The sequence below is a fragment of the Engraulis encrasicolus genome, chromosome 4 (assembly GCF_034702125.1).
Source record: "Engraulis encrasicolus isolate BLACKSEA-1 chromosome 4, IST_EnEncr_1.0, whole genome shotgun sequence".
In the NCBI taxonomy this organism is placed as follows: Eukaryota; Metazoa; Chordata; class Actinopteri; order Clupeiformes; family Engraulidae; genus Engraulis; species Engraulis encrasicolus.
In genome coordinates, this window is record NC_085860.1 from 37037340 (window position 1) to 37054018 (window position 16679).

At 43.2% G+C, this 16679-nt stretch overlaps 1 protein-coding gene and 1 long non-coding RNA gene across 5 annotated transcripts in view; one reads left to right on the forward strand and one right to left on the reverse strand.

Moving 5' to 3' along the window:
* LOC134447732 (zinc finger protein 469) overlaps window positions 1-16679 on the reverse strand; it is a 476258-nt gene that overhangs the window by 29786 nt on the left and 429793 nt on the right. The window lies entirely within an intron of this gene.
* LOC134446869 (uncharacterized) lies at window positions 39-3723 on the forward strand. Its single transcript, XR_010034520.1, has 5 exons — window positions 39-262; window positions 1765-1916; window positions 2469-2578; window positions 2924-3040; window positions 3405-3723. It is a non-coding gene; the product is annotated as an uncharacterized LOC134446869 (long non-coding RNA).

Below are 16679 nucleotides of genomic sequence, written 5' to 3' on the forward strand. Positions count from 1 at the left end.
ACACGTTTTTAACACAATTTGTGTAATTTCGTGGCAAATCTGTGTCAAATTCTTGATTATGTTGGTCAACACATAATGTGTTAAAATACTGTCCAATCACATCACTCTAATCACGTCCGCGCTCACTCTAGCCCATTTCGTTCTATCAAATGCCGTTACTAAATACGGTTGACGCCTCCAGCAGCAGACAATTCACCAAGGTAGATACCGCCGGTAGTTCATCCCAACTTGCTGCCGCCAAGGGCCGCTAGCTACGGCTGAGGTAAGTTAATGTCTTCAAATATTATTTTACCTAATTCTTAGCGGCTTTGCACTAAGAAACTGTTGTTATCGTAGGCTACTGAAGCCACGGCTGTTCATCGGTCAACTTTCTAGCAAATATCATATAAGTTCCCTTTGTCAATGTACAGGGGAGGGCACACCAAGTAACCTAGATTTAGAGTCCAAATAAGTAGGTGCTTGGTCACGAATGGTTCGGTTACACTGGCAAGATCCGGTAATATAAGTGATATGGCTACTGTGCCGTGAATGTTAATGTTATTTCTAGTCTTGTCGGGCAAGTGAAATCTAGATGTCGAGAACGTCACCGTCGTGCTAGAGCTAATTAGCTCCTCGACTGCTAGCAAACTATCGGTTCCCATTTTGCTAACAGGCAGTTGAGTACGAGTGCAGCATGTGAATTGCTACTGTACTTCAAAATGTCAGGTAACTGGTATAGTCCTCACAAAGTTTGCCAATCCGATAAGTTTGATCACGTTATCTATTCAAACGGTAACTTGTCATGGTAGTATGTATTAATGAATTCATAATATATCGCTGAATGAGGCAATATTTAAATGTGTATTTTTGCCGTGGTGTAACTGCTCACGCTGCCGTTGTCTGAGGGAGATTGCCTAACAATTCGGATATTGGGAACTGTGTTCCAAGAAAAACATGCATTGATTAATTTGCAAAGTACAAAGCAATGGTTTCCATGTGAGATGTATGTATTGAGGAGGTGTTTTTTTCCGAATGAGACGCGGGGGTAAAATGTTCAAGCCGTTACATTTCTCGAAACCATAGTTGCTAACTATGTTAGCTTCTTCGCCGTTTGCAATGCAATTATTTCCCATTGGCAACTTCCCAAGTTGCTACCAACTAGCAATTATGCTTTTGAGAAATGCTTTCCTGCTTTATTCAGTGTTCACTAACGGCAGGGTGAGGAAAGCATGCATGGAAGCACTTTGAAATGTGTTACAGACTCACTACTCGACGTTAGGAGGGTGACAGTGGTCGGAATGTTCGTAGTCGTAGAAGAGCTTTGATAATTAGTACAAGGGAAAATTAAGACAAAAGAAGTGTGCATATTGTTGTAAACAGCAGGAGATGTGGAGTGAGAGGAATATATTGCGGCATTAGCAGGTTGCGTGTCTCTTTCTTCTTGATAGCCAATTGGACGTGCACCAGGCGACATTGTGTGCGCCGGCTGCAAGATCCAAATAATTAGAAACAATAGTCATAATTATGTCCGATTATAACCTATATTCGCAACAGGAGGATACTAGCCTTAGAAGCTGGTATGTGCGAGATTAACAATCACTCTTCATAAATACAAACATTTTGCATTAATACATTCCAGCATGATAAGATACTTTAGAAGTTTATTATGAACGCATTCAGCATGACAAGATAGAAGTTTGTTTGCTAGTAATTATTCATTAAGAAGTATTATACTGAAGTTTTTGTTTTGTGTGCTTGCTTTCTTGTTTGCATGTCTACTTACAGGGTCCTAGCGGCATTGAATATCTGAGAGCTCTACTTCAGAGAAAAGGGCGAAGTGTCCTGGCAGACTACGAGGCTACTGGGATGCTGTCATTGACATCAAGAAAGCTCCTCGTGAAAATTGGTGTCAGCGATTTGATCGAGAGAAAGGGATTGTAAGTGTATGTTATTTTTTTTTTTTTGGTCCTGAGAGGTGCACTGTGTAAGACTGTGGCCAGAATATGTATTGCAACTATGCGTCTCATTGAAATTGTGCTGCCCATTGTCTATCTTTTTGTGAATGTTCACTAATTAATTAACCAGTATTTACCAGTATGACCAAGTACAGTCTGATGATTTAGAATGCTCATAACACCAAAGCACCAAAACATGGTATGGTGGTCTGGGGTATAATCAAGAGGGAAGTGTGGGTCAACAGATCAACAAACAAAACACAGCTGGCAGCAAAGCATCAGGGAGATCTGGGCCATAACTGCCATGCAATGCCACTGCCATTAACTTCAATGTTAAATGCAGCATTCCAGTGACTAAGGCAAAGAGCTTGGTAACCAAGTATTGAACATTGAAATGTAATTTAGAAAGTACCAAATTTCAACTGTTTTGATTTTCTTTCTTTGAATTTCTTTCTTTTTTTCCCCCGTTTACGAGATGACTTCTGGTGTGTCCAGGAAGGAATAAAATCCTAATTCTTATCAATATTTTTACAGCTGGACGCAGCATTTGGGAGGATGTTTCCAGGAAAGGCTGACAACTTCATTCGGAAATGGGAAGCAACCATTGTGCCAAAACTGTGTGCCACCTGTTCCTGAGAATGATGGTAAGAGTTTTCTGACAAAATGGTTTGTTACAGTGGCCATGGATTCTTCTTTCTGCCATAATATGTAAATTCAAGCATCTTACATTGTATTAGAACATGGTAGAAATTTAATTAGAAATTGAAAATGGAGACACACTGTGTTAGAACTAACTTCAGTTAATGATCTAATGGAGACACCCTGTGTTTGAACTAACTATAGTTAATGATCTCAGGGTTTCTCCCAGGATTTTCTTGAAGGCGCAATGCCAGGACCCCGCCAACCAAGGAGACCCCCTGGGGCCCGGCCACGGTAAAAAGAATGTAGCGGAAACCCTGGATCTAATTGAGTTGTATTTGTTGTTGCAGCATCTTGCTTTTCAAACACTGATCCAGTTGCTGCCTCCAACTTCAGCAGGAAAAGGGAAAGGCGGAAAATGAATTGTCAAGTCAGCTCTGGGCCACCTCGACTTAGACATGAAACTGGTAGGTATGTTTCCTTTGCGTCCCTCTATTCTCACCTCCATCTCCCTTACTCTGTCTCACTATAGCTCATATCGACAGGACACCGGCATGTCGTGTTTCAGAGAGGAGTGTGTTTGGGTGTGAGTGTGGTGGAGTGTGATGGTGGTGGTGGAGTGTGTGTTGGAGGGTGGAATTGAGGTGGGCCTGAAAGGCAGCTGTAAAAGGAAAGGTGAGGGGGTGAGGTTTACTGAGGGTTTTTGTTAGAGAAGGGGTGTATGTGTGCTATGTTTGTGTTTGTGTGCGCGCCTGCGCGCGTGTGTGTGTGTGTGTGCTTACTTGTGTAATTATTTCTTTGTTTCATTCTCTCAAATCCCCCACACCCCAGATTGGAACCAGTATGTCCGGCCTGCTGAACGACAGTCCTCCTGAGCGCCTGTTGGAAAATCGTCATCCCCACCTTGTGTGTATCGGTCAAGCCCATGCTACTGCCCAATACATCATCATCGCTGAGAACGACAAAGTTGACATCCCGCTCCAAGACAATGGTTTGACTTTTGCAATGGACAAACTGTTCAAAATGTTTTGGATTTGCAATGCACAATGACGTCTATGTTTCACTTCTTTGAGACTGTTTACGAAGTGCCCCTCTCTAGTGGGAAGAGGGCCAAAGTGATGGAGCTACTGTCAAAGCTCCAAGCCATCCACTGAAAACTACAAAAATGTAAATGTGTCCTAAGTGTAATAGTGAATTGAGAGATGTCAACAAACTTTTGCGAAATGTTCATGCACTGTCTGATGGACAAAATTTCACACTTGTTTGTGGTCAGAAATCATGCCAACGAACATACCACAACTTAAATTCATATACAAAGCACCTTAACAGAGACCATCCTCAGGGTGATGATGATAATGACACACATAACTTTTTCTATGACAAAGCACTGGACTTTCCAACTCCATTGTGCTCTGATGCCATTATATAATTGTAGCTTTCTTGTGAAAGGTTCATTTCAGTGTCATCATGTGTTTTATGGTACAAGTAATCGTACAAAAAAGATAATCAGCTGTTTGAACAGTATAGCTAATCCTTTAGTTACAACTGGAGCAAAGATAATGTCACAGATCTCTCTCAACAAAAGAAACAACTTCCAGTGATCATTGTCTTCATCTATGAAATCTCCTATGAAGAATGGTAGGAAGAGAAGCAAGCACCACATTTGGCTTGCAGTTTTGGCGTATCTCTCCCATTCTCAAATACACAATGGCACTGGGCTTGTTTTTCCCATTAGAAATGCCATAGTCAAAACCGGCCTTGTACGATTACTTTCAGGGTATAATATGATAATGATAGCGACACACAAAACTTTTTCTATGACATAGCACTGGACCTTTCAACTACATTGTGCTCTGATGCCATTATATAATTGTAGCTTTCTTGTGAAAGGCCCATTTCAGTGTCATCATGTGTTTTATGGTTCCAATAATCATACAAAAAAGGTAACACATTGTTTGTCACAATTACGGAAAATGTGCATGACTTCTCAAAACACAAGTTCTCCTCTCTCATTCAAATGTAATGGCAATATACAACCAGTCTGATATTCTTGACCAACATACAAACTGATCGGGAAACATTAATTCGACTGCATAATGTAATATCTTCATTAATGCCTCTAAAATGTTTAAGCAAGGTACTGTGTTCTTCAAGATAAGCAAGAATGTCTGAAGAACTGTCAGATACTGTCAACACATCAGTCAATGGACTGCCCAGCTTCCAATTTAAAATTTGCTGTGTTTCATGTTTAAATGACAGTGTTTTAGAAATATTAATGAAGTTGCAGAAAACGTGCACCTGCCGTTTTAATGGTTCATGTTTTCCTTCGAAACGCATACACCACAGTTTCGATAAGGGGCCAAAATGAATCATCATACGCCAGTCATGGGTCATAAAATGATGCTTTGGAATCAAAGGCCTGTCTGGATAAAGTAGTTTAAATGAACTGTGATGATCCATTATCAGCTTCTTCAACAGTATAGCTAATCCTTTACTTACAACTGGAGCAAAGATAATGTCACAGATCTCTCTCAACAAAAGATACAACTTCCAGTGACCATTGTCTTCATCTATGAAATCTCTTATGAAGAATGGTAGGAAGAGAAGCAAGCACCACATTTGGCTTGCAGTTTGGCGTATCTCTCCCGTTCTCAAATTCACAATGGCACTGGGCTTGTTTTTTCCCATTAGTAATGCCATAGTCAAAACCGGCCATTCTATGGTTCAACTGCTCCTGCGTGAATAATTTCTGATCATAGATGAAGTGTCTCAACATCAGCTTTAGCTCAAGCCGGGCTACGCCCTCTAAGACATCGTGCATTATATCACCACAAATACCCTCCGTGACATGTAATGCCATAGTCAAAACCGGCCTTGTACGATTACTTTCAGGGTGATAATGATAGCGACACACATAACTTTTTCTATGACACAGCACTGGACCTTTCAACTACATTGTGCTCTGATGCCATTATATAATTGTAGCTTTCTTGTGAAAGGTCCATTTCAGTGTCATCATGTGTTTTATTGACCATTTGCTGTGTTTCATGTTTAAATGACAGTGTTTTAGAAATATTAATGAAGTTGCAGAAAACGTGCACCTGCCGTTTTAATGGTTCATGTTTTCCTTCGAAACGCATACACCACAGTTTCGATAAGGGGCCAAAATAAATCATCATACGCCAGTAATGGGTCATAAAATGATGCTTTGGAATCAAAGGCCTGTCTGGATAAAGTAGTTTAAATGAACTGTGATGATCCATTATCAGCTTCTTCAACAGTATAGCTAATCCTTTAGTTACAACTGGAGCAAAGATAATGTCACAGATCTCTCTCAACAAAAGAAACAACTTCCAGTGACCATTGTCTTCATCTATGAAATCTCCTATGAAGAATGGAAGTATAGCTAATCCTTTAGTTAGCATTATATCACCACATTATATCACCACAAATACCCTCCGTGACATGAAAGTAATTAAGTGAGTTTAGAGTTATAAAGGTTATAGAAGAACACAGGACCTTGCTTAAACATTTTGAAGGTATTAATGAAGATGTTACATTATGCAGTCGAATTAATGTTTCCTGATCAGTTTGTATGTTTGGCCAAGAATATCAGACTGGTTGTATATTGCCATTACATTTGAATGAGAGAGGAGAACTTGTGTTTGGGGAAGTAATGCACATTTTTCAAAATTTTGACAAACAATGTGTTACCTTTTTTGTATGATTACTTGTTCAAGTGTTTTTTTCTCTCCCATTTACATGCATTTCAATTGCAAACAACACAAGACTTTAAGATAGTTAATATAAAAGATTTAAAAGATGTTAAACCAATGACCTTAATCTACTTCAAAAATTGTATATTTGTAAACCCGAGGTACAAAATTCTGTAGAAACATGCATGATAAAGTTGTTTGACTGTAATGTGTAGGCCTATGTAACATTATGCAGTCGAATTAATGTTTCCCGATCAGTTTTTATGTTTGGTCAAGAATATCAGATTGGTTGAATATTGCCATTACATTTGAATGAGAGAGGAGATTGTATATTTGTAAACCCGAGGTACAAAATTCTGTAGAAACATTCATGATAAAGTTGTATGACTGTAATGTATAATGTAGGCCTATGTAATGTAATGACTGTAATGTGATGTATATAATTTCTTGAAATGCATTCCATTTTACATCTAAAATTATATTTTTGAAAATGATGAATAAAATATTTGTGAGAAATAACATCTTGTACTGGTTTGACTGGTTTCAAATAAAAATACAGAAAACATTTTAATACAAAGTTAAATAATAAATGAATAATACATATTGAAATAATGACTAAACTTATTTAAACTAAATATTTCAATAAAATAGAGTGAACATAAATAACACTATCTGTGTTATATTTAACACAGCACTGCGTTGAATATTTCAACACAGTCACTGTGTTAAGGTGTTTAACACATTTATTAACACAACATGTGTTGTCCTTATCCGAACACACAGATGTGTTAAAAATGTGTTGTTTTTAACACATCCTTTTTGAGTGTGTACCTGTCTGGCTCTCTCCCTGCCTGCCTAATTCTATCCCTTCCTGTCTGTCTACCTGTCTGCCTGCCTGCCTGCCTCTCTTCCCACCTGCCTGATTCTATCCCTGCCTGTCTGTCTACCTGTCTGCCTGCCTGGCTCTCTCCCTGCCTGCCTGATTCTATCCCTGCCTGTCTGTCTACCTGTCTGCCTGCCTGGCTCTCTCCCTGCCTGCCTGCCTACCTGTCTCCCCACATTCTTGATTTTATCCCTACCTGCTAGAGTGTGGCTCGGGCCGTTTTTTTCTGTTCGAGCCCGGCCCTCAGCCGACAGAAAAGTGATCGACACCGACCCGAGCCCGAGACTAATTAAAATGTTTGTGTCCGAACCCGTCCGAAGCCCGAGACCACTGTAATAACAACAGAACCTGTGCGCAAGCAAGATTTTCTATGTGGGCTCCTCCATACTCAAAATAGCACGTGATAAATAGCCAGGATAGGCAAAGACGTTAGGATGAGGCAATTTGCAGTAGCCTAATTTAGTTACACACGCATAGTAAGTATAAACACACACACACACACACACACACACACACACACACATACACGTGACAGCGCAGCTTATGTTTCTATGTACGAGTTATTGAGCTTGTGAAGGATGGTTGCCTGATGGTCTTGTTAACTTATTATTTATAAAAATGCGACATCGCCGACAGCACTGAGTTATATCAGCTGTCAATCAATGCCGTGCGGAGAGAGAGAGAGAGAAAGCGAGATAGAGAGAAAGTTTAAGTTTCCAACTTGCTGCAGCATTCCAACGGGACTCTGCGTGCTTTATTCGCACTCTGCTTGCCTTCATTGCCCGTTTGACAGCGCCAGGTTAAACTGAAAATGAACAGCGATTTGGGAGGTGGTCACCAAGCAATCTGCGCGAGAGAGTTACACCAGGCGCGAAAATGAACAGCGATTTGCGATGTGGTCACCAACAATGCAATCTGCGCGAGAGAGTTACACCAGGCGCGTGCACGCATCATTCACAATGTATGATGGAATTACTTGTTTGATGTGGGCAAGATCATTTATTGGTCTCCGCCATTGAGTGTGGTGGCGTTGTTGTGAAGGATGTTTGCCGAATTAGGTTAAGTTTCGGCGCTCTTTTCTCTGCTGATAGACGACCCCAGCCATTTAGAATGTAAAGCCGTCTATTCTTAAAACAATGCAAAACGCCACCAATGAAAATGTGAACAAACGTCCATAAAAATGACAGCCAATGCATTTTCAAATAAGATCTGGGATTGATTTTCGCGGCTCACTTCTGAGGGGAAATGTGGCTTGCTGCTTGCCCGAGTCAAATTTGTCAGTAGGCTAAATAAACAACGACGCATGGGGTGCCGGGTCAGCCAGATGGAAAAAAAGAGATCTTGATGTAGACGTGCCCATAGCCTTGCCTACTTGCCGTGATGCAGATGACTGTGCTACGTGTTCATTGAATATGTATGTAGGCATGGCAGATTTTAAATGCAGGTCTGTTGATTGTGTTGGGCTATAATATTTTTTCTATAACCTTGCGAGCCGCCAAGTCAGGCGTCTCGCGAGCTGCGCAATGAGTAACAGGGCTATAAGCTAACCCCGAAGAACAGTAGCCTGTTTGGCCCTCCAAGAGAATGCCATTTCCCCTGATGTCCATGCGGTCAATATAAAATCAGGAAAGGTTGCACGCACATAGTTACAACTGTAGCCTACAGTAAGTGACACCAATTAAGAACCTACTGTACGTGAAGGACATGACATGTCACAGCGGACAAAATAGTAACAGGAAACCTCTCAGCCCCTACCTTACACTCCACGTAGCGTGTGTGTCTTCTTAGTTATCCATATTATGGTCCTTGCTAGCCCCATGCTGGAAATGTAATCCTTGGCGAACAATGCAGTGACAAACTTCGTCATTTTATGTTCAACATTCAAGACAGCCTCGAAGGCATGGCCTACACTAGGCCTACAGCAAAAACATGCGTTCACTGACAACTGTTGATTTGGCAAGCAAGTTCACTCGGCATCCCTGCTCGGCTGACTCGGAGTGGGCGTCCAAATGTTGCCACTGGTAACTGGCGCGTGCATACAGCCAATAATAATCACTGGCACAGTAGCCTACCAACATTTTCATTTATGCATATTCAATTACTTATTTTTTAATCACAAAACTGCCGTTTGCATGAACTGAAACGTTTCCTCTGGTTGCTTACAATTTTCACAATGTCTGTTTGCTTCAAGCCCGAGCCCGACCCGAGTCCGACAGATATTCTATTTTTGTTGTCCGAGTCCGGCCCGGCCCGTCGGGTTCCGACCAGGCCCGTCGGACTTCGGTCGGGTTGCCATGCTCTACTACCTGCCTGCCTGGTTACCTCTCTCTACCTACATACCTGTCTGTGTGTTTGTCTGCCTGTCTACCTCCCTGCTAACCTGCCTCTCTAACCTCTGTACCAGTCTCTCTCCCTTCCTCCTTGCCTGCTTCTCTAAAGGCCTCCATGCTTAACTCTCTTCCTGCCGACCTTATTCTATCCCTGCTTGCCTGTCTCCTTGCCTCTTTCCCAGCCTCTGTGCATGTCTCTCTTTCTGCCTGACTCTCTCTCTTCGCACTTGCCTGCCGCTCTGAAGGACTCTGTACCTGTCTGCCTTTCTGCCTGCTTGCCTGTCTGCCTTTCTCTCAGCCTGCCTGCCTTTCTAATGGCCTCCGTGCTTGCCTGCCTGTATAACGGCCTCTCTCCCTCCCTTTCTGCCTCTCTTCGTACTTGTCTGCCTCTCTGATGGACTCTGTGCCTGCCTGCCTGCCTCTATAGCGGCCACTCTCCCTCCTTGCCTGCCTGCCTCTCTCCCTGCCTGACTGCTCTATGGCCTTTTTGCCTGCCTCCCTGCCTGCCTTCCTGCTTGCCTGCCGTCCTGGCTGCCTGCCTGCCTGCCATCCTGCCTGCCTGCCTTCCTGCCTGCCTGCCTGCCTGCTTGCCTGCCCAGACCTGCCTGCCTGCCTGCTTGCCTGCCTGCCTGCCTGCCTGCCTGCCTGCCTGCCTGCCTGCCTGCCTGCCTGCCTGCCTCTTTGCCTGCTTGCCTGCCCAGGTCTGCCCGGGCAACAACAGCTGGGACCCAGCCAGCAAGCAATGCTCTTTGAGCCAGGCTACTGTAACAATCCCTGGAGTCTCTCTCTCTCTCTCTCTCTCTCTCTCTCTCTCTCTCTCTCTCTCTCTCTCTCTCTCTCTCTCTCTCTCTCTCTCTCTCTCTCTGTCTGTCTGTCTCTCTCTCCCTCCAGCTTTCTCTCTTTTTCTCTCTGACGTATTTTTAGAAACATCCATTATCCAGGCAATTTGCCTTTAAAGAGGCATTTTTTCTCGCTTCTGTTTGCTCAGGAGATGTCAGCATTGTGAGGGTGTATGGCTTTCTTTTTTCAAGAAGCATGGGCGCTCGCTCACGCTCTGAACGAAAAAGAATCCGTCTTCATTTTGGTTTGTTGGTTTAGCGGTGTGCCATGCTCTCTCTGTGCAGGTACAGTGCTCCGCTTCCAATGTGGGCTTGTCAACACAGCGGCAGCCAGTCTGCTCTAGACATCTGCTGGTCATTTAGAAAGCGAGAAAGAAAGAGGCTGAGAAAAAAAGGACTGAAATAGATAGTGACAATCAACTGTGCCTCTGTAATAGTGGGGGTCCTGTCTCTGAGTGTGTGAAAGAGAGTGAGAGTGAAAAGAGGTTGAAAAAGAGAGAAATGAAGACAGAGGGGAGAGGAGTAGAAAGAAACGGAGGAGTATAGGTGTGTGTGTGTGTGTGTGTGTGTGTGTGTGTGTGTGTGTGTGTGTGTGTGTGTGTGTGTGTGTGTGTGTGTGTGTGTGTGTGTGTGTGTGTGTGTGTGTGTGTGTGTGTGTGTGTGTGTGTGGTGGCTTTCAGCACACTTCAGGATGCAATTCAATCACCTTGGACGGCAGCTTGATTGCTACCATGAGCAACAGTGAAGGCTTTCCCTCATCCAACAAACCTCCAACCCCCCCCCACACACACACACACACACCCCACCCCACACACACACCCCACCTCCTCCTCCTCTTCCTCCTCCTCCTCCTCCTCTTCCTCCTCCTCCTCCTCCTCCTCTCTACCTCCACTACTCCCCCCTTGCAGCAGCAGACCTGAGGTTAGCTTCCCTGAGGGTAGCCACACGGCGCGGCGTGGTGCGGTGGGGGGAGGGGCTGTCTGAGGGTGTAATTCCAGTAGCTCAACGAACCCCCCCCCCAACAAACCCTACCACTCTCCTAAGCACCCCCTCTCCACCACCACCACCACCCAGACAATTTTTATTACCACTGCATTTTTCGAGGCCAGTCTGTTTCCATATTGCTCTCCACCAGCATTCCGCAAACATGATGGAATCTCTGTTTCAGTACATTTAAAAAGCCATCTCAGCCCCTCTCCTGATTTTGACACAGTTTCCCCCTCCCTTCAGTTCACAGGAGACGATGGAACATTACTCACGCCGGCTTTAGAGGAGAGAAGAAGAGGAAAAGAGGAAAAAAGAAGAAGAGAAAGTACGAAAGGATAGCATAGCACACACTTAGCCAACGGACGGACAGGAACATCTACTACAGGATATTAATGGAAAGAGTGGGGCGACAGCTCCTCTGGTTGCATTTAAACTTCTGATAACCCCCCCCACTCAAAACCCCTCACCCACCTATTCAACACACATACCACCGCAATGACTTGACTGACACAAAGTCCCTATTGAAAGACGTCTGCTTTCCAGCGGATAGCTTTTCTTTATTCCATCAATATTTTCTAATTCACGCGTCCAACTTGGGTCAGAGGATTTGGTTGCTCCTCGGGCCGAGATCTATTTTAATAGCTGTGAAATGAACTTTGCGGAGGACTGAGGGGGGTGGGGGGAGACAGAAAGACCTCCAGACTTAATATGAGATCCACGCACACATACACGCGCGCCGCGCACACATACACGCGCGCGCACACACACATGCACACGCAGCATCCTGTCTCTGTGGCTTCGCCAGCTCTCCGCGTCAACAAAGAAAATGACTGGCAGATAATTAATGGGGGAATTTATTCAAAGTCTTATTTGTTTCTGACCTTCCCACGGAGTTCAATGCGATCTTATCAATCACAAAAGCTCACGGGTGTCTTCTGTGTCGGAACAGTGAGCTACTGTCAAATTGAAAAAACAATCACAATGCTTTTGGAAGATAAGCGTTGATCTGTTTTTCCCACTGTTTCTTTTACAAAAAACGTCTTTCTGAGGTCCCCAAGGAAATATAACTTTTCCTTTTCTGCCTTTCTGGTGTAGCCAAGCACTTCAGTTCGACGTCCAAATCCACATCTCTGTAAAAAAACCCATTATTAAATCTGACATAGCTCAACAGAGACTGTTGTGTGCGCAGAGCTTAGTAAAGCAAAGGCAAATTTGGCCAGTCAAAGCAAACACATTCAAACACAAAACAACAAACATAGAGGCACAAAGAGACACTCTTTCTCTCTTTCTCTACAGACAATGACAGAGAGAGAGAGACGCATACATACACACACACGCATGCACGCTCTTTCTCATACTCGCAACTGAAAGCACCACAACTGCCACCCTCGGCTATTTACTATAACTAACTGTATATTTCCAGTCACATAAACCCACAGCCACAACGCAAGCATAATATAATGTAATGTAATGTAATGTAATGTAATGTAATGTAATGTAATGTAATGTAATGTAATGTAATGTAATATAATATAATATAATATAATATAATATAATATAATATAATATAATATAATATAATATAATATAATATTCACATGACATCATCTCCTACATAGTACATGTAATATTATATCATTATATATTATATCACTGTATGTGTATGTGTGAGACCGGACCGTCTGTAAAATCTGTCAACACACAATAATTACTGGGGGAGAGAGAGGGTGTCATTTCTACTTTATATTCCCACATCCATCCAGACGACAGTCACTGCGGTGTATAGATTTCCACAGCCTGCTGAGTTGTCTGAATCAATATGGCATCTAATGAATGCTGTCCACATGCGTGACAGTGGATGTCAACACAATGGCATTTCAATGGCAGGGAGCGGGGGGTGGGGGGTGGGCTTCACTGCTGTATGAAGGCGCATTAGGGGAACACTTACTGCCTATCACACACACTGTCTGTCATGGCTGGGTGAAAACGTATCAAAGAGCAGCAACTTTACACCACGACCACTTCTATTTTTGGTGGTCTACAAGAGACCTACTGTAAAGCCAGACATTCTTGCATGATGAGCAGTTGGTTATAAAGAAGGGTAATGTGCTGCACAGAAATGAGTTTGGACGAGCAATATGACAGATGTGTCAGGAAGGCTAGCAGTTACAATCAGGGCTTTGAACCGTTATTTTTTTCCAAACGTTCCGTTCCGAACAGAAACGGAATTATAACGTTTCCGGTTCTGAGTTCCACCAATAAATTCATGTTCCCGAACCGGTTAGAACCAAAAAATATTGTTCCCTGAACGGTTAATTTCGTTCCTGTCAGCTGATTACTCCCATAGGCCTAACTGACGTTAACCAAGAAAGACGGAAGTGCAAATGAGTCAGCCTACATTCAAAACTGTTTATTCAAGCGGATGACAAGAATATCTTCCAGAATTTTGTCATTCAGGGACGACCTAAGCGGAGAAGCAGGGAATAAACCTCAATGATGAAAATGTGCGCTCCACGCTGACTTGGGTCACGAGGAGCACTATGATGGACATTGTGAGTTTGTGCATATTTGAAGCGGCCATGGATGCCCAATAACGCCGAACATTGTCGGTGCGCTTTACACGCGCTTCCCTGCAATGTCTTACAATAATGCAATGCAAACTCTGTCCTTTTGTATGACATTGGTTTCTCTTAATTAAGATGTGGAGTGAAGACTTTGTAATCTACAGCTTTCTCTCCATTCAGTCAGAGAATGTCTGATGTCACACAGGATATGAACCTCAGCCGTCATGGTAACGTGCGCAGGAAAATAATGACTTTTTTTTTTAGTTTGAGGAACGGTATTAACCGGTATTAACCGGTTACCATTATTTTTAAATAAGTGTTCCTGTTCCAGAACATAAAAAATAAAAACGTTTCCGGTTTCGTTTCTGTTCCCTGTAAAATACAAAAAGTTTCTGGTTTTCGTTTTCGTTCCTTGAACCGGTTCGAAGCCCTGGTTACAATACGTAGTTGGTTTGGTACCAAGTGTCTAGAATCCAATGTGCAACTTCTCAGATTATTATAATTTCATACAATTTCAGATGTTCCATACAGGTGTGCACAGGGAACACTTAGTGACATTTAGTATTGCTGTAGTGGAAGATATTGAAGTGGCTTTAAAGGCCTCATGCAAGCTATCAAAATGTAGAGAGAGATGAAGTGTCTTCTCAATCACTCAAAGGCATCTTCTCAGAGATGTCTTTGAATGGCGTCTGGGAAATGTTTTGCCTTTAAAACGGAGACATGCTTCCTCTTCTTCAAGAGTTCAAGAGTTTAGACAGCATCGCATCCGAAGACCTGACAGATCATCCAGGTGATAAGGCTGACAAAGACCACTAGAATCTGCCAGCGGGAATAGAAAGATATATTCACCTGAGATCACCACGGCTCACAATGAGACAAAATACATACTCATACTCAGCTGTGCAACTGTCTAATTTATTGCACATGATTTACACAGCCAAAGTTTTTTTCTTTTTAGATTTTTAACCACCAAAGGGGGAGGGCTGGACCTAAAAGTAGATGTTTATGAGATGATTTTTGGCCACTGCTGTTTGTAATATAAGCTATGTGGTCTGATGCTGACTGGAACGAGGTGCTGATTGATGGAGAACGAGCCTCGGGAGTTCTGCTTCTGCTCGTCCCGAACTGAGAGCCGCTTTGTGGAGAGAGAGAGAGAGAGAGATAGAGAGAGAGAGAGAGAGAGAGAGAGAGAGAGGGAGAGAGAGAGAGGGGGAGAGAGAGAGAGAGAGAGAGAGAGAGAGAGAGAGAGAGAGAGAGAAATCTGTTGCCAGTTGCCTGGGGACCTATGGTGTTGAACTGTGACCTGTGTGGAGCACAGGCCTTCCTTTATGGCAGGTATGAACAGATTCCCATGCAGGTATTTCAACAGGTAAACGACTTTGGGTGCTGAAAAAGGCTCGATCCTGGCTGACCGCCGTCCATCATCGCCAAAGCCAGTCCCTCTGCCAGTAAGCAGTTGCACAATGCAAAGCACATGTTCAGGCAAAAAGCAAAACAAAAACAACAAAGAGGAATACAGGAAGTACAGTGATAGGCGTAAAATGTCCGGTCGCACAAACACACACAATTCACAAAGTTCAAAGAGTTGAAGTAGTCTTTTTCGCATTAAATATATGTAGAGCATTTTTCGTTGGGTATACAATAAAAAGAGGTCAAGGTTGTGTGCAAACTTTACTCTCTACTTTACTCTACAAAATTCCGACTCTACCAAAGCTGCGTCATATCTACTCTGCTATATGGTGCAGAATGCTGGAAAACAACTGAAGGCGACCTGCACAAACTCTCCACCTTTCATACATCATCTCTGCGGAAAATCCTACGCATCTACTGGCCCAAAACCATCTCCAACAATAACCTCCTCAACATCACCCAACAAGAAAATATGCAATACATCTTCAAGAAGCGCAGATGGACCTGGATCGGCCATGTAATCAGAATGGAACCCAACGCAATTTCAAGAGTCGCACTACACTGGACCCCAGAAGGCAAAAGGAAGAAAGGGAGGCCAAAAATGACATGGCGACGGACCATTTAGAAGGAGCTCCAGCAGTACCATCAAAGCTGGGGGACCATCGAGAAGTTGGCTACCGGCAGATCGAAGTGGAGAGACTTTGTTGCTGCTCTATGCGCCGAATGGCGTGATGGGGTTAAGTAAGTAAGTAAGCTACTCTCCTCCCTAAACTCTCAAAAGAAGTAAAAGTGTCAGACAGATGACATAGTTTCTTCCAGAGTTGAAACGGGCATTTACAATCACGGTGCCACTGCTCACAAGTCATGCTCTCAATGAAGCATAGAACATAACAATAAAAAAATAACAAAAAATGGGCCTAAAATAACCTAAACCTAAATACCCTCAAATGATAATCCTCTGACCTTAGCTGGCCCTATCTTGGCCAAAAACGTTGTGTGTGTCAGGGCACAGTAACCATGGGAGCAGCTTTAAAGTGCATGTTCCAGCTTGCTGATCACTTGCGTAAGCCGTGGAGGCAAAGACGTTAAGAGCGTAAAAGCTGTTAACACCATTTGGTGGATAGATGAGTGCAATGAAAAGGATGTTTTGGTTCCAGAAATGAAGTACAGCCGGCCTGCGGAAATGCTTTTCTCTTTCCCTTCTAGTGTCTTTGTTAGATATCGCCCCGATCCTTCCAAACAAAGCAGACTAAAGTGTCAACAAACTAGGACTAAAAAAAGGAGAGTGGCAGTGGCAAGACAGAAATGGGTTAGTGCAAGACTTGGATCAACATGTTTTCACGACAGGAGCGGTTCGTGTGAAATGGACAGTGTGTT